We start from the raw sequence: 19,304 nt of genomic DNA on the forward strand, positions 1-19,304 counted from the left end.
AACCCACTGGTTAAACTTCCGTGGTAGACAACAATACACGTGTCACTTCATTTGTGACATAGTTCCTTGAGTCGCGTGGTATATCTGCTATAATGATGATGTCTACTCTCCTCTACTATGCTATTTTCAGACTATATATTTTATAACCGTTGATTTTGCCTTTAATTTCTTAGAAAAACTGTCAACGGTTACCATTAAACCCACTATATGCACTGTCACACACGATCTCCCACTCACTTACACTTACGGTTTTGAAACTATCCGTGTGCATTGCATTCATTCATATTCCTTCCTCCAACATCTCTTCTCTCTCTGAACCCTAAACCTCCATCTCTAAGAATCATGGGCAAATCGAGGAAACCTAAGGTGAATGTTTCTGCTTCTACCACACAAACTGCCAAAGATCAAGAGAAGCAAAGATTCGAGGAAGCACAGAAGATTCTGAATGCACCAAATGTAGTCACCTGTGCAAAGAAAGTGGAAGAACTGAGTGTGTGCTGCGAAGCAAGAGTTGATTTTGATAATCTTGCTCAACATGGGTTTGATATTAGGAACCAAGTCAATTTGCAAGGATGGTCTGGGTACTTCAACAGGCTCGTTGGTCCAATTTATCACAAATTGGTTGTCGAGTTCTAGAAGAATGCAGTCTGCAACGACTACTACGTCGTCTCCCATGTACTGGACAAGAAAATTGTGATCTCTGAAGAATCTATAGCAAAACTGCTGGGTATGGAGTTTCAGCAGGGAAAAAGGATCAAGAATGTTGAAGCAAATGTTGCTGGAATGAGGACCGTGGTCAACAAGGCGCTTTATGATAACTGGTCTTACGAGAAAACCAAGTACAGCTTTAAGGACTTGAAGTCTGAGATGAAGATTTGGCAAAAGATCTTCATGCACTGCATTCACCCTAGAACTGGAGGAACTGATTACCTGAATGCAACTCAGAAGGTAATCATGTACTACATCTCAACTGGTGAGCTTATATGTCTGCCATTCCTGCTTTTCAATTATCTGAAGGAGTGTGTTGAGAAATCAAGGACCACAACTGGTTCTGAGAACAAGAGATTCATCTCTTACATTCCGTATGGAAGGCTGCTGTCAGACATCTTCGTCCAAAACAAGCTTGTCAAGACTCTATCAGATCTTGGACTTCACGAAGATCTGGCCACGACAGTTGGTGATACTCTCAATAGCACAAAGTTGAAGAAAATGCAGATCATTGAGAAGATCAAAGTTGCTCCCAAAGAAGACACTTCTGATGAAGTTCGTCGGAGGAATTACCCCATTGATGATTTTCCCATTTGGTCCAAGAAGGACAATCCAGCATGCATTATGGAATATGTAAGGATGCTCAGAAGACAAGGAGATCCTATCACTCTTACAGAATTTGTTAACACTCTTCCTGAAAGTCCTCCTAAGCTGACTACCAGGAAATCCAGGAGAGCAACAAGCAGCAAGCCCTCAGATCCTAAGGGCAAAGGGATTCTGATAGAGGAACCTGCAAAGAAGAAGGCTGCCTCCAAGACTGTAATCATCAGGGAAGCATCTCCTGAAAGGCCGCTGAGCAACCTCTGCCTATATCTACCTCTCTGCCTACCACAAACCAAACCAAACCTCTTCAACCTGAACCTCACCTTGAAACACAACCTCAAACACAAGCTGCACCTCAAGCTCCTACATCCACCATCCAAACAGCTACCACAGCCATCCCTTCCACTCCAATTTACACCTCAACCACATCCATTTCAACTGAACCAATACCTCCCTTCAATTCCTTCATTCAAGGCATTATTCAAAGTGAGGCAACTCTGAAAACCTTAGTTCAGCAATTCTCTCCCAAGCCTGCATCCACTCCACACACCTTTCTCATAACCCAAACTGGTGAGATCCCTGTTGAGAAAGAAAAGGAAGATGATGATGTCCAGATCCTTGAGCCGCCTTTCAATGTGAAGCCCCTTCAACAAATTGCTTCCAATTTTGAAGATCGGATTCCAGATGCTGCTGAGACCTCTTATGTATCCTTGTCCAATTACTCAGCAGTCAACTCACAGGATCTGAGTTTCACTTCACCTGAGAAGGCTGTCACCTCCAGGCAAAGGCCAGATACTATCTCTGAAGTTGAGCACATGGCTGAATCAGATCACTCAGGCTTCGAGAAGGACCATGAGATGGATTTCACTCCTTCTGAGCACATGGAAGAATCAAATGCTTCGAGCTCCAATGCTGCCAGAACTCCTCAGCCTGTTCTGACCCTGGCCACCTCTTTCCTTCCTCAGAGTCTTCCTCAACTCATTCAGGAGTTTTCTGCAGAGGCCATCAGAAGGCTGAACTGGCTGTATCAGGTAACTGATAATCAGTTTGATGCCTCTCTTGTTGATAGTCTATGGTCTGCATTTGAGAGTTGGTCAGAAGGAAAAGGTCATGAACTTCAGAAGCAACTTAGCAGGGAGAAAAGACTAAGAGTTCATGATGCATCTGAGAGGGCCTATGAGCAAAGGCAGAGAGTGCTGCACAAGGTGTGTGAGCCCCTGAGACGAGCTATGGCCGAAAGACCATGTGTTGTTTCTGAATGTACATCAGAAGATGCTGTGATGCTCTCAGCAGAGGAAGAAGAAGAAAGCACAGATGGTATAGTCATTCTGGAAGATGCAGATATTCATGAGGTTGAGAAGCAAGGGCCGACTCAAGTTGATACTGTCATGACTTTAGAAGCTGACGCTGCTACTCATCCACAAGCTTCAGAAGTTCCTACATCTGATCCAGCTCCAGAAGTTGAAGTTCTTGCTGCCCGAATTGACAGAATTCAGAATGATCAGCAGAGGTTATTTCAGATGGTTGAAGAACAAGGACGTATTCAGAATGAGCAAAGCAAGCAAATTCAAGAGTCCTCAGGCAAAATGGAAGCAATCATGAAGTACCTCATGGACAACCTTCCCTCCTCTTCCAAGCCTTGAATTCCTCATCTCTATCATGCATACAATTAATTGTTATGACTGCATTTATTTTATGCTAACTCTGCTTAATTATTCTTATCTGATTCAATGCACCGTCCGTTTAGTAACTCACATGCCTTTATGATTTGATAAGTTTTATGCATGTTTTTCTGTTACTTTTCTTCCTTATATTCACTGCGTTCATCTTCCCCTTCACATTCAATCTCATTCTTCTCTATTCTTACCTCTTCCGAGTCACAATGACTACTGTCAATTTGATTTCTGAACTCAAGACTTTGGTATTTGACCAAGTCTTTCCATGGAGTGTTAATCTATCTTCCTCTGAGATCTCTCAAGCTATTGAGAAGATTGAGCATCCTCTGACCTGTTGGCTCACTTCTCATCAGACTCACTGTCTTCAGAACCTTCAAGAAGTTCTGAAAGACCTCCTCCGTCTGACCAATCGTCGGAAGGACGTTGAAGATCTGTTCCAGGGCGTTTGCATGCTTCTGGAATATGAAGCAGATAACGATGAAGCGGATCCAGATGCGGTCCAGAAGAGTGTTGTCTTGAAGGAGGAACTGGCTACTCAGTTAGCCTCCATTGATAAGGACATTCGTCCTCTCCATCTTCAACTTCTCTCCATGAAGAATTCTCGAGCGTTCCTATTTATCTAGGATTAGTCTTCTTCATTCCTCTCGATCCTTTGTACTTTTTCTCCATTCAATAATAATAACCTCTCTTTTTGCATCACTTCTCTGTTATTGTTTTGTTGATTGTGTTTTTCACTCTTTTTGATTATGACAAAAAGGGGGAGTACATATATTGGTTTTGATAAATTTTTATATTACATAAAACCAGTAGAGGAGAATAAGTATCAATACTTATAGCACATAGATATTGTCAAGCGTCTCAGATAAGGAATACATTTTGAACTAATCTTGCTTCTAACGCTTTCTGGACAAGACTCTATGTTATTTTGTGAGATACGCTAAGTTCTGAAACCATCACTTCTGATGAGTATACACTTCTTCAAGCGTAAATTCTAATCACTTAACCAGACTCCGAATCTAGATTATTCACAAATTCATCAAGTCATAGATTCAGGGGGAGACCCTTGCTCAGAATCAGGTGATAACCCAGATTCAGAAAGAGCATTGCAAACCACTACACAAGGATAAGTTTAATCTCTGATCCTTCCTTTCCTGTGTATTCAGTTTATTGTGTAAAAATTGTTCATCAAAATACTTGTTTTGTCATCATCAAAAAGGGGGAGATTGTAAGATCAAGGTTTGATCAGTGGTTGCATCTCTATGTTTTGATGATTACAATTAAGGTTTGTGATGATGAACAATTGTGGTACCCTAACGTTTGTCTTTTTAAGCTGTGACAAACAGGTTCTGAATCTGACCCAAGCCTATTCGTTCAGAAGAAGAAGAACCAAGGGTTACTAAAAAGAGAGCTATTTAATCTATCATGTTCGTTCTGAACAGTGGCAAATACTTCAGAAGCTCTGAAGATGGAAGCTCTCAAGAAGCTCTGAAGAACTCAAGTCAGAAGTTCTGAAGACCAGATGTTCCAGTGGAACGGTCCAGAAGCAGAAGACTCAAGTTCTGAAGACCTGCAAGAAGTTGGTTCTGAAGACCCAAGCTATTCTAGCTCTGACGATCAGAAGTTCTGAGGAACTTGTTCAGTAGCAGAAGTTGCAAGGTCAGAAGAATCCAAGCTTCAATCTGACGATGATCAGAAGCTTCACCAACGTTCATCTGAAGCTCCTTCATCTCAAGTCAACTGGTGAAAGGACAGGTCGCTTTCACTGTAACACCCCGATTTCGGTGGCGTCACTTTAGTAACTCAAAATAAAATAAAGCCGAAAAGCAGGTATTTTTTTTCGTTTTGTTTAAATAAAAAGACTTGTCGAAATAAAGACTCAACCCAATCGCGATTAACAACAATTAATATACAATACAAGCACAGCCCTCGCTGCAACTAAAAACATCGTCACGAGTGACCTCCAGTGACGGAAAGGTAGTGCCCGTGGGCAATTATGTACAAACTAAAACAAAAGGTCAAGTATTCTGAATACAGTCCTCCAACGAAAGTAAGTCGGCCCAAAACGGCCTCAAAAGACTTCCTACGTCCGACAAACTCCCTGTGATCCTCATGGAAGGGAATCACACGAAAAGCTAATAGTCGGGGACCTGCCCTGCCCCAAAATAAGGAATGACAATCAGAGCTATGACTCTAACAACCAACTCAAAGACTCTAACCACCCATATCCCACACTACTTTCATCGACCCTTCCTCGATCAGGCCTGAAGTCCGGGTCCTCGTCGAAAGCTTCAGTAATAGTCATTACGCCCCTGGTCCTCCTCGAGTGACGAGTCATCACGAATCGGCTGACGGACGCCTGGCAGCAGGCCGACCGCCCAAACACAAACATACAAACAAAGCCAAGGCGCTAGGGTCAACTTACAGAATACAATAGATATACAACCAACATGCGATAAAGGGGGTATATATATGTTGTATATATACATATAAGTTATGCGTTGCCTACCCTAAGGTATATACATGACATGTTATCAAATCTCTTACACAATTCAATCATCAAAACACATAACGATGTTTATCAACATCAAATCATCAAGTCTCAACAATTATAGTTAGAGTGCATGATATGTCATACAACGGTAATCATAATAAGATGCATGGTGTGCCAATGCAGAATATGCTGACACAAACCCGAATAACGTCACTCTGCTTGGCGACGGGACAAACCAATGGTATTGCCACTTAAAGGCTGGGCACCTCGAGACGGTCGTAACACTGGCCTCGTGTTTAACCATTTCTGCTCGGGCGTCGCTTATCACCTTTGGCTATAGTCAAGACGATCCAACTCTACATGGTTCGACCATTTCTGCTTGCTATGCCGGACATCAACAGGCACGATACAACTCTACATGGATGATCGTTACCTTCTGTTGTGCCAGGTATAGTCAGGACCGATTCAACTCTACACGGCTGATCGTTGCTTTCTGCTATACCGAAGTACTCCACTTGGCACTTCATCGCGTGTATGCATGGGTGCAATATGGTTAGCTAAACAACGATTCGTTCTCACAGGTAAAATTGGTTCATTGACCAAAGGCATCTACAACGAGAAACCTAGGCTATAGTCAAGTCGGTTGTGACCCCACGGGTTTAACCATTCTGCTTGCTACGCCAGACATCAACAGGCACGATACAACTCTACACGGCTGACCGTCACTACCTGTTGTGCCAAGTGTACTCTACTAGGTACCTTACTAACGCCCAGACCCTTGGCTAAAGCCCGTCTTCAAATTCTTCCCCATAAAATGAGTTCCCTTAAAACAATAGTTCTCTTATTAGGTAAAATGTTCCATCGTGAATTAGTCCATTATGTCGTTAATTCCAAAGTTCAGTTTTTCATTTCCAACACCTTTCAAAATAAAGTTCCCAAAGCTAGGATCACCGACCCATTCCTGTTCTCCAACTCACTTTCATTCCTAAGTCTTTTCCGTTGAATCATCGTCATTAATTAAAAACATTATATTCTTAATAAATATATTATGGATTTATTTACATAAAACAAATTATGATTATTTTCAGTCCAAAACTCTATAAGTTCAAAGTTTCCATCAAACCCAAACAACTCCCCGAGAAAACACTAGATCCCCTAGAACAATGAAGGTTCGAACCTTGGTCCGACCTAACAAACGTTCCCAAAACAAACCCGTCCTTGTCATGACGAAGGTAAGTGTATTCTACACTCCAAAAGTGGCATCAAAATGCACGAATATAGTCAGCACAATTTAATCATAAACGCAAATACATCAAGCTCTATCGAGCGATGAATCAATATGGCAGTGCTGTAAACATAACCTTGTCATATCCACTAGAAAGCGATAAGACAGAAACCAGTAAACGGCCGAAGCCTCTCAGAAAACGGAGATCTCGTCTCATATAAGTTCACCCGGCCGAAGCCTCCAGAAAACATTTTTCAATTCAAAGCGATAAACAATATCCAAGCAATATTCAATATCAAGCAATACTCAAGTCGAAGTTATCGACGCCTACAATACAAATAGCTAGTAAGTAAGTTGCCCTAACCTCGAGTTGTTCTAGTCTCGCGGTGCAGGTCTCGCTCACAAGCTTGCTCAGTCAATCCCAAGGTTTCCACAATTGAACCTTTGAGCAAACAAAGCAATAATGAATCAACACAAGTCGATACAGTCGAAACAATCCTAACTAATGGTCGACAAAGCTCGAGAAGCTTCAGAGTACAACATTTAGGCACGAATGGGAGGGCTTCCCCCGAATGGATGAGTTTTGACTCGATTCAAGTTTTGTACAAAAACACTTTATTCGCTAAAACGTGCATAACTCGAGCTACAGAACTCGGAATGACACAAAACCAGCGCCAAAATTTCGACAATTGAAAGAGCTACGCAATGGCTCAGGTCATAGAGACTCAAAAATTATTTTTGGACACGGTACCCAAGCAAATAGGTTTCGGCCACTATGGAAAATAGGGTTTTCGAACTTTTTCTTCGATCTAAATCAATTCCTAGGTATTCTTAGGCGATATCTAGGCCAGGGAAACTCTCAGAAAAATTATCGGGTCGAAAACTGTCGCAGGGGTATTTTGGTCAATATTTTTAGCTCGGAAACTCAAAATCAGAATTTCGAAAAACAAATTAGATGGGGTCGATCCTAACGACATTTATAACAACTAATCCTACTAAAGCTAAGCTCAGTCGAGAGTTTTTGATCCAAAAAGCGGAACCTCAGCATAAAAATGGGTTTTTGAGCATAATTGAAACTCGGCGGCAATTCGGCGAGATTCAACAGAAAACAACCGGATATTCATGCTCTAGAGCACGTAGGCAATAAGTTTAGACACTGAAATCAAGTTATTTGGACAGTTTTACAAAAAGCTCCAAACTTTGAGCTCAGAAAAACATAGAAAAAGTCGACAGATCTGACGATCAGAAGTGAGGGATAGTAACTATACCTCGATGTCTTCGATTAGCAACGAACGGAACGACGATCGGTCAAGAATTGGAAAAAAAACACTTTTCCTCCTTTCCTCCAAGAGCTCTCGGCCGTGTGTGTGTGTTTTGGGATTTTTTTGTTTTTTTTTTTTTCATTTTTCATACTATATATAGGAAATGGAAAATGCGGAAAAATGAAAATTTCGCAATTCCGATTTTTCCTACTGATTCCAACGTATTTTAGACACGATATTCTTCCCGCTGAATCTTCTAATTCTTCAAAGAAATATCAGTATGATTTTTGGTTTTCGAGGCTTGTTTTTAATGCTTACCGGCATTAAAAATGCACTTTATGACCTCGGATGCAGAAACTTCCTTCTGAAGAAAGATTTGGAACGTCGATTAGAGTGGGCGTACGCGGATGAAATCTTTATTTGAAGCTCCGAATAGAAAAAGTCTTCATCGTCCGTCGATTTTAGGGTTTTTGAACTATCAGGGATTCCGTTTCGGCAAACTTCCGAGAATTGGAATTTGACGTTCGTACATTCCAGGGATTCGCATCGAAATACTTGTTTATAGACGAATAAGAGAAATTCTAACATTTCTCTGAAGATTTTTGGAATTAGTTTCCATCGCGTCCTAAAGTGTAAATTAGCTATTTACTAGTGTCTTTGACCTAGGCTTAGGCGAATATTAATCGTGCTATAACTCTTATCGGTTTTGATACAATCCTTGAACTTTTCCTGAACCTTCTCCTTCATAAATTTATTTCATCCAATAAACTCTTGTTCAGGTTTCCCTTCACGATACATCGAACTTATTCGTTAATAAGGAATTCACTAATTTATTTTAAGCTTAAAATCTTGGGTCTCACATTCACAGTACAACATCGTACAAGTCTCAGTCTGTCCGCCACCTACCTTGTACAGCCTAGCAGTCTGATATTACAGAATTGCCACTCCAACGGATAAAACCCTAGCAACGGCTACATCACAAGTCTTGGAGTATATAAAGGCTGAAGGAAGAAGAAAGAGGCCAAGAAACTTTGCTGAAAATATTCAACATATACGAACCATTCTCTTAGCATTATTTTTTCACTGTTCTTAAACATCTGAGTTTACTATTCGCTTGTTAGAAGCACTCATTGTAAACCTGAAACCTTTTACATCATATTGTAAAGTTCATCAAGAGACCAAGGTTGGTCGGATCTTGAGAAGACTGAATCAAGGCTGATTCAGTATTTAGCTAGTCTTAAGAGGATCGGTAGATCAGCTTCTTAAGAGGATACTAGTGAGAAAATCAGTGTATTGTTAGTCACTTAGCAGGTTGCAAAGTGCAGTTGTAACACTCATTGATTTTAGTGGATTGCCTTCATCAGAAGAAGGAAGAAATCACCTTCACAGGTGGACTGGATTAGCTTGAGCTTTTATCTCAAGTGAACCAGGATAAAATACCCGTGTGCTTTACTTCCTATTATTCAGCACTTAGTTTTATCCTTGAGTTTTGAAAAAGCTTAAAAATATACCCGAGATTCAAAAACTCTATTCAAACCCCCCCTTTCTAGTGTTTTTCGCACCTTCAAAAGTATCTGCCATCCTGGCGCTCAGGCGCCCATGTGGAGCGCTTGAGCGCCCCAGCTCGCCTGAAAACCTCTTAAACTTCAACTTTAACACACTTTAATGCCTCCATCAAGCCTTTAAACCCCTTGGCCTTCTTCCTTCAGCTGTTACAACCTGATTGCTTGCATAGAAAGACTAGGAACAAAACCAAGAAACTCAAAGGTTAAATTGCACAAAAGTATAAAATGAACTAAGAATTAAACTAGACCCCTAAACTCTACTAAAATACCATTAAAGACCTTATAAAACTATGAAATTACCAAAGCAATGCAAAAGGACTAATAAAGATAAAAATGCATGAGAATGCATGAAACACTACATGAGACTCAAAAAAGACTCAAAACCCACAACGAAATGACCCTAAAAACACTACTAAACTGGGGTCATCACACCACTATACTCAACGACAGCTCGCCCTTGAGCGTAAAGAACAACTTGCTTGCCCTCAAGCGCAAGAAATGCTCCCAAAACAAGTGCTCTCAACAGAATACTTATCACAAAAACTAGGGGATATTGAAACTACAGCTGGTTCCAAAAGAAAGACATAACAGTCCACTTCATGCAATTTTCTGACAAAGAAGAGTGTAGAGTCCATTATGAGAAGCAAAAAGATCTAAAATTCCTAGGATGAGATATAAATTTAGTGTACTGAGCACACAAGTAGTTCCCAGGTTCTGGATATCATTCCCTCAAGAGCAACAGAGATCAAACATGCACAAATTCAAAGAGACTTCACAAGGGTTGAAATGTTGGCTTGGTGAAGTACAAGGTGGTTGGTCCCTAAGGAAGACTATGCTTCAAAACATATTGAGTGTGGTCCAATCACATAACCCTGGAGCTTTCATCAACAAACTTTACAAGCACCAATCTCTTGACCCCTTTCTCAATTTTCTTTTCTTTTCTTTTTTGCACTCCAACTTTGATTAGGAGTTCTTTTCTTTTTCTTTTTCTTCTTTTTCGATATTTTTCACTTGGGACAAGAAACTATTTCACAAATTATTCAGATCCACAACAATTCAAGGACCATCACTCCCCAAAATCCAACCTATCATCCATCTCTAATCATTTAGCTAACAAAGAAATCTTCAAAAGGCTCAAAAGGGACAACTAGGGACAAATGTTCAAGCCAACAAACTCTGAAGCTCAAAAACCTACAAGTCTCAAGAATTGTGCAAGTATCGCAAAGCATGCAAAGTGTGAAATCAATACTGAACCAAGAAGTACGAGTGAGTCAGGATCCTCCAGGGAAATTTTATGGTGAAGGGTCAAAAATTGACCCTTATGGACTCACACCAACTCTATCCTTAAGAAACACTCGGAAGACCGAAGTCTCCTCCTCTCTTCCCCAAAGCATGCAATCACTCATCCCCAAAAGAAAACCAAAGTATTCACAAAAACATTTTCCAAAACCAGCACAAGCTAGAGAGCATAACTAAGGGCAAAAACATGTGAGTATAGGGAAGTAAAGACCCAAAAAACGACTCTAACTAAACAATGCATGACCAAAAAGAAAATGAAGGCTACAAAGGAAAAATATGCAAAAAATTCATGAGCTAAACTAAGGGAAAGAGTCGACCTCCTTTACCAATTACCATGGAGGCCTTAGATACACCTCCTACTCCAAAATTCAGGCTCTCATTCCCTGCAAAATGCAACAAACAAACAAGCAAAGTGGGTTGAAGGAGGATAGTTTCGAAAAAGGAGAGGACGTTAATGGATTGTTAGAATGTAAGATGACAATTTGCAAATGAGTTGTTGATCGTTTGATACTGAGGGTAAGATTATTGGAAGACTAAGCCTTGTTATGAGATTTGGATGTCATACAGTAGCCAAAATAATACAATTTTCGTAAAGAATATTCGTCGGTTCTATTATTAATCTTGAATTAATGATAAACGTTCTTTTTACGAAAACTTTTAAACATTCATCTTCACAAAACGCTCATGAGTAGATGATCGCAAAATCCTTTAAATAAATCATTCGAAATAAAGTATGGAACATAGGTCTGAACTAAAATAAAAGTACATCAAAACCTCGATTATTCAAAACTAAAGGAAAAATACAAATGTCCGATGCCCCCAAAACTCGAAAACTCTCAACCCAACAGAAATAGATAACTCTCATCCCAAACCCTATTCTTTGTTCTTTTCCTCTTCCTCTTCTTCCTCTTCATCTTCTTCCTCTTCCTCAGAAGTAGGATCATCCTCCGGTATCGGTTCGTCCGTGAACTTCTCCAGCATAAAGTTCCTCAGCCCTCGGTAGATCCCACCCTCTCTCGAGAAGAACAGGTGTCTTACCAACATAACAGAACCCCTGGCTCTGTGTTTGTCGTTGGATGGATCCACCTTGTTCCAAAGTTCTCCTTGCAGACGTGGTAGTCCTTCCTCTTTCACCACCGTCACCGGCTCCTATTATGAGTCCACTGGAGGTTCCTTCTTCGCTTCTGACGGATTCGACTCCGGCTCGGATTCCAGGTTGGAAGATTGCTCCGATTCCACACCCAAAGGTACTTGAAAGCGATAAGGAGCGAATGTCAATTGCACTCTTCCATTCTGCATGTGAGTTTCGAAGGGTAACACCGCCGACGTAAATTCTGCGAACCTGGTGCGCGTCGGTCACCCAAGCCCCATCGTCTAGCTCATCATAGAGTGTCAGCTCCCACGAATGCCCCGCATTCCTCACCAAGTTCATCTGCCCCCCAGAACAAACACATAACAAATAGTAGAGGGTCAGCTTCCATACATCAATCACAAATAGAACATGCACAATAATCATATGAATAACATCAGTCTCATTTCCTCATCACAAGAGTTAGAAACCCTAAGTTCAGTTAGACTAACGTCCTCACAATCACACAACCACCTCTTCACCTTGGATCCAATCTCGATCATCCGCAGATGAACAATCTCTTAGGGACCAACACAGTCAACCCAATCAAGTGGATACCAACACAGTCGATCCACAATTCTCAAGGAGACCAACACAGTCAATCCTTATCCCATAATTAAATCATGGTTATCACGTGGAGACTAGTGTAAGATCAAGATTACGTCAGGTGGTACAACTCTATGTTTTGATGATAATAAGTTTATTATTGTGTATGAACAATTATGGTACTCTAACGTTTATCTTTTTAAAGTGTGATAAATAGGCTCTGACTCTGATTTAAAGTCGTATAAATATCAGAACATGAAGACCCAAGAGTAACCAATTTAACGCTTCTGCATTCACTACGTTCTTCTGAACAGTAGAAAACGCTTCAGATGTTTTGAAGATTAAAGCTCTGATGTGGACTCTGAAAGATTCAAGCTCTGAAGACCATATGTTCTAAGGAACGGTCCAGAAGCTGAAGACTTGGAGGCTCTGAAGTCCAAGAGTAAGCTGGCTCACAAGACCAGAAGCACTTCATGTTCTGAAGACCAGATGTTCTGATGAACGGTTCAGAAGGAGAAGTTCTGAAGGTCCGAGAATCCAAGCTTCCTTCTGACTCTGATCACACAGCTTCACAAGTTCCAACATGAAGCATCGTCCAAGATCAAGAGTCAACTAGGCTAAGGAAATGTCATTGTCATTCGTACAAAAGCAAATGTATTATTCCGACCGCCTTATCTACGACGTTCAGCCATAGCAGGCTCTGGAAATTCCAGCACTACCCTCCAACGAATAGATTCTTTCAAAGGAAACAACCTCAACACCTTGGAGTATTTAAAGGCTGAAGATAAAAGAAATTAGCTAAGAAACTATTAGTGCATACAAGTGAAAAACATTCAAGCGAATACCTTAGCAATATTTTCTTCATTGTTCTTATAGTGTTTACTCCTACTTGTCTTAGAAGCATTTCTGTGTAAACCAAAACCTTCACAAACTCTGTTTGTAGTTCCTTGAGAGACTGGTGAGGTTAGTATTCTTTAGAAGACTAAGACAAAGTTGTCTTGCTGTTGCTAATTCTTAGATTTGTTTGTCACTTAGCAAGGTGTGCTAGTGTAGTTGTAACAATCTTTGAATAATGGATTGCCTTCATTCTAAGAAGGAAGAAATCACCTTAACGGGTGGACTGGACTAGCTTGAGTGATTCATCAAGTGAACCAGAATAAAATCCTTGTGTGCTTTTCTTTATCCCTTATCTTTATGACTTTATATTCTTTCACTGAAATGATTGTTATAATCTTAGAGAGAAAGCGGTTAAACTTCAAAACCCTATTCAACCCCCCCCATTTCTAGTGTTTTTCATACCTTCAATTGGTATTAGAGCGTAAGTTCTGATTACCACACTTAATAGTGTTCAGAGATCCGGATCGGTGTGAAAAACTCAAATGGCGACCACCACCAGTGATACTAAAAAAGATCACTACAGTGCTAAACCACCTATCTTTGATGGAGAAAAGTTTGATTACTGGAAAGAAGGAGCGAAAGTTTCTTTCTTGGCTTTGATGCTGATCTCTGGGATCATGTTGTTGATGGCTACACTCGTCCAGTTGATGAAGATGGAGTGAAGATTCCAAGAGATAAGAGGAATGAGATTCAAAAGAAGATCTACAAAGATCATCATAGAGCAAGAACCATTTTGCTGAATGCTATCTCATATGAAGAATATGAGAAGATCATTGACCGTGATTATGCAAAGGTCATTTTTCATTCCTTAAAGATGTCTCATGAAGGAAATGAAGAAGTCAAGGAAACAAAGGCGTTGTCTTTGATAAAAAAGTATGAAGCCTTCATGATGGAACCTGAAGAATCAGTAAGTGTTATGTTTTCTAGATTCTAGATGATCATTGCTGGGATTAGAGTGCTTGAAAAAGGCTACACCACTGCTGACCACGTAAAGAGGATTCTCAGAGGTCTTCCTGAGAAGTGGATGCCCTTCGTAAATTCCTTGAAGCTATCCAGAGAGATCAACAAGATGAGTTTGGATGAACTCATCAGCATTCTGAAGAGTCATGAGATAGATCGTGCTGACCACGTCATCCAGAAGAAGCAGAAATCCATAGCTCTGAAGTCAAACTCTGAGAAGGCCAAGGCACTTCAAGCTGAACAAGTTTCAGAAGAATCTTCTGAAGATTCTGATGAAGATGAGCTTTCATTGATTTCTAAAAGGATCAATCACCTTTGGAAGCACAGGAAAAGCAAATACAGAGGATCATCAAAAGCCAAAGGAAAACAAGAGTCTTCATCGGGTCAACGAAAATCATCACCTAAAGAGGTTACATGCTTTGAATGCAAGGAGCTAGGACATTACAAGAGTGCTTGTCCTAAGCTGAAGAAAGACAAGAAGCTTAAGAAACATTTCAAGGCTAAGAAAGGTCTCATGGCAACTCTTGATGATTTAGACTCAGAAGAAGTAGACTCTGATGGTAAAGTTGTTGAAGGACTCATGGCCATTGTCAAAGACAAGGAAGTAGAGTCAAAAGCTGAATCAGACGCTGACCCACCATCAGAAGTTGAGTCAGACTCTGAAGATGAAAATGAGGTATTTGCATCCTTCTCATTGTCTGAACTTAAATCTACTTTAGCTGAAATTATGAGTAAACATGATTCTCTTCTGACTAAGCATAAAAAGTTGAAATATGATTTCATGCTGCTTCTGTAGTCTCTGCTAGATATGAGAAAACCATCTCAGAATTAAATGAAAAAAACTTCTCTCTGGTTAACTCTAACTCTGTTCTTAAAAATCAAATTTCCAAGTTAGAAGAAGTTATTGCATCTAGTACCTCTGATGATAAAAATGAAACCAAATATGAAAAATCTTTCCAGAGGTTCCTAGGTAAAAGCGTAGATAGAAGTTTAATGGCTTCAATGATCTATGGCATTAGCAGAAATGGAATGAATGGTATAGGCTATTCTAGACCCAGTAGAAGTGAGCCTCCTATTCCTAAACCTAAATCTCTTTATGAACATTTAGTTCCTTCTGGCACCATAATACCTGAACCCTTATCTTCCGAAGTTTCTTTACCTATTAAGAAAGGAACATTTTCTATGTCAAAATATCATGCTCAGAACTTCTGGGGTAACTAACAAGAAAGGACCTAGAAAGTGGGTACCTAAGAAAAAGATTATATATGTTGCAGATATCCTTGATAGCTCCACTGAGTCTCCAATCATGGTATCTGGACAGTGGATACTCGTGTCACATGACGGGAGAAAAGCGTTTGTTCCAAGACCTAAAACATAAACTTGGAGGTGAAGTTGGTTTTGGAGGCAACGAGAAGGGTAAGATTGTTGGTTTTGGAACCATAGGTGTTGGTAAGGGTCCATGCATTGATAATGTTTTATTAGTTGACGATTTAATGCATAATTTATTGTCAATAAGTCAATTAGCTGACAAGGGTTATGACATTATCTTCTATCAAAAGTCTTGCAGAGCTGTAAGCCAGATCGATGGCTCTGTTATGTTTAATAGCAAGAGGTGGAACAACATCTACAAGATCAGATTATCTGAGTTGGAAACTCAGAAAGTAAAGTGCCTTCTTTCTGTTAATGAGGAGCAATGGGTATGGCATAGACGGTTAGGGCATGCTAGCATGAGAAAGATTTCTCAGCTAAGTAAGCTTGACCTTGTCAGGGGCTTACCCACTCTGAAGTATTCTTTAGATGCTCTTTGCGAAGCGTGTCAGAAAGGAAAATTTAAAAAGTCCCTTTCAAGGCAAAGAATGTTGTTTCCACCTCAAGGTCGTTGGAACTTCTGCATACTGACCAATTTGGACCGGTGAAAACTGAGTCTATAGGTGGCAAGAAATATGGGATGGTCATCGTTGACGACTATAACCGCTGGACATGGGTAAAATTCTTTAGACGCAAGGATGAGTCGCATTCTGTGTTCTCTACCTTTGTTGCCCAAGTGCAAAACGAGAAGGGTTTCAGAATTGTCTCTGTCAAGAGTGATCATGGTGGAGAGTTTGAGAATGAGGAGTTTGAGAACATCTTTGATACCTATGGGAGATAACATGATTTCTCTTGTCCTAGAACTCCTCAGCAAAATGACGTTGTGGAAAGGAAGAATAGAACTCTTCAAGAGATGGCGAGAGCCATGATCCAAGAAACTGACATGGAAAATCACTTCTGGGCTGAGGCTGTAAACACATCATGTTATATTCAGAACAGAATCTCCATAAGACCTATTCTGAATAAGACTCCTTATGAATTGTGGAAGAATACAAAGCCCAACATTTCTTACTTTCATCCTTTTGGTTGCATTTGCTATATGTTAAATACTAAGGATAGATTGCATAAGTTTGATTCTAAGTCTTTGAAATGCTATCTGCTAGGATATTCTGAACGTTTTAAAGGTTTTAGAGTTTATAAAATTGAATCTAGAACTATTGAAGAATCTATTCATGTCAGATTTGATGACAAGCTTGACTCTGATAAGTTAAAGCTAGCTGAAAGGTTTGCAGATATGAGCATAACCATTTCAGATCAAGGCATTGATTCAGAGGGTGCTAATCCAGAAGCAAATACATCAGAAGATGCTGCTACAACTTCTTATCCACCACGTCAGAAGAAAAGCCGAGTGATAGCTTCTCACCCTGAAGAGTTGATTATGGGAAACAAAGATGAACCAGTCAGAACCATATCTGCTTTTAAACCTTCTGAAGAGACTCTCTTAAGCCTAAAGGGTTTAGTCTCTCTGATCGAACAAACTTCTATTGATCAAGCTCTTCAAGATAAAGATTGGATTCTAGCTATGGAAGAAGAACTGAATCAATTCACCAAAAATGACGTTTGGAATCTTGTGAAGAAACCCAAGGATACTCATATCATTGGAACCAAGTGGGTATTCAGAAACAAGCTCAATGCGAAGGGAGTAGTAGTCAAAAACAAGGCAAGGCTTGTTGCACAGGGCTATAGTCAACAAGAAGGCATATATTACACTGAAAACTTTGCTCCAGTAGCAAGGTTAGAAGCTAAAAGGTTGTTGATTTCATTATCTGTGAATCGCAACATTGTCCTTCATCAAATGGATGTCAAGAGCGCATTCTTCAATGGGTACATTTCTGAAGAAGTGTATGTTCATCAACCCCCTGGGTTTGAAGATGCCCAACATCCTGATCATGTCTTCAAACTAAAGAAATCTCTTTATGGTCTCACGCAAGCTCCAAGAGCATGGAATGAGAGACTCAGTACCTTCCTTCTGGAAAACGGGTTCGTAAGGGGAAAAGTGGATGAAGGTAGAAAAATGGTAGAAAGGGGGGGGGGGTTTGAATAGCGTTTTCAGAATAAAACTTCCACCCTAAGATTTTAACAAATCTTTCGAGACACAAGTAAGGTGCTTAAGATAAGAGATTAGAAAAGCACACAAGGATTTTATTCTAGTTCACTTGATGAATCATTCAAGCTAGTCCAGTCCACCCGTTAAGGTGATTTCTTCCTTCTTAGAATGAAGGCAATCCACTAATTAGATAATTGTTACAACTGCACTTGAAACCTACAAGTTACTAACAATACACTGACTTAGCTCACACTAAGATTCACTCTCTTAGTCTTCTCTAGGATCCGATCAACCTTGATCTCCAAAGGTAAACTAAACAACTGTTTAAGAAATATTGTTTAGAAAGAAATTGCTTCTTAAAAGCTTGTAGTAAACACAATGAATTCAATAAAGAAAGAATGCTTAGAAGATTTGAATATAGCTTGCGCGTATGAGATTCTTCCAACCGCATCTTTCAATCTTCAGCCTCTATATATACTCCAAGGATTAGGGTTTGAACATTGCATAGGAATGCTACCGTTGGAGGGCAGATCTAGAATTTCCCGCTTCTGCTGTGGCTGAGAATGTTAGGTAGGTCGTCAGGATAGTACATTTGCTTTTGTTCCTTGGATAGTGACTTGACCTTTAACCTAGTAGACTTCTGATCAAAGGAATGCTTCGTGTTGGAACTTGTGAAGCTTGTTGATCAGAGTCAGAGGGAAGCATGGATCCTCTGACCGTTGTATCTTCTGATTCTGAACTCAGAGGAGAAGTACTTGGTCTTCAGAGCCATTTTGCTTCTGGACTTCAGAGTCTTCACTTTTAAGCTTCTGGATCTTCAGAGTCTTCTACCCCATCAGAACATTTGAACCTTCAGAGTGTCTGGGTTGTCAGAACGTCTGGATCTTCAGAACTTCAAGTGACTGAGTCCATATCAGAGCTTGATTTACTTCAGAACTTCTGAAGCTTTTCTACTCTTCAGATTGAACATAGAGATTGCAAAAGCGTTGCTAGGGTCACTCTTTAAGCACAGTGCTTCTGATTTGTGTGAGATTGTGTTAAGGTCAGAGCTTGTTAAAAGCACACTCAGAAAACACGTTAGAGTACCATAATTGTTCATACTAAAATGTTAACTTGTAATCATCAAAACATAGAGTTGTACTACACGATCAAAACTTGATCTCACAATCTCCCCCTTTTTGATGATGACAAAACCAAGTATTTTGATGAACAATTCTTAAACAATAAACTGAATTCACTCAGAGTTTTGAGAAATAGAATTAGACTTATCCTGATGTGAATGGTTTATTTTGCTCATTCTGAATCCAAGTCACAGCTTGATTCTGAGCTTAGCTCCCCCTGAATCTAAGACTTAATGAAAACGTTAGTAATATCTAGATTCTGAGCTAAATAATATAAGAGTTCAGAGTGAAAACGCATGACATAGATGAAATGAAATAATTAGAGCGCATAAGTATTCAGAGTCACGAGTAGGGTATCAGAGTCAACTAAAATCACTTCAGAAGAAGTGAAATGTATTCCTTGTATT

Source organism: Lotus japonicus, chromosome 2 (assembly GCF_012489685.1).
Source record: "Lotus japonicus ecotype B-129 chromosome 2, LjGifu_v1.2".
Classification (NCBI taxonomy): domain Eukaryota; kingdom Viridiplantae; phylum Streptophyta; class Magnoliopsida; order Fabales; family Fabaceae; genus Lotus; species Lotus japonicus.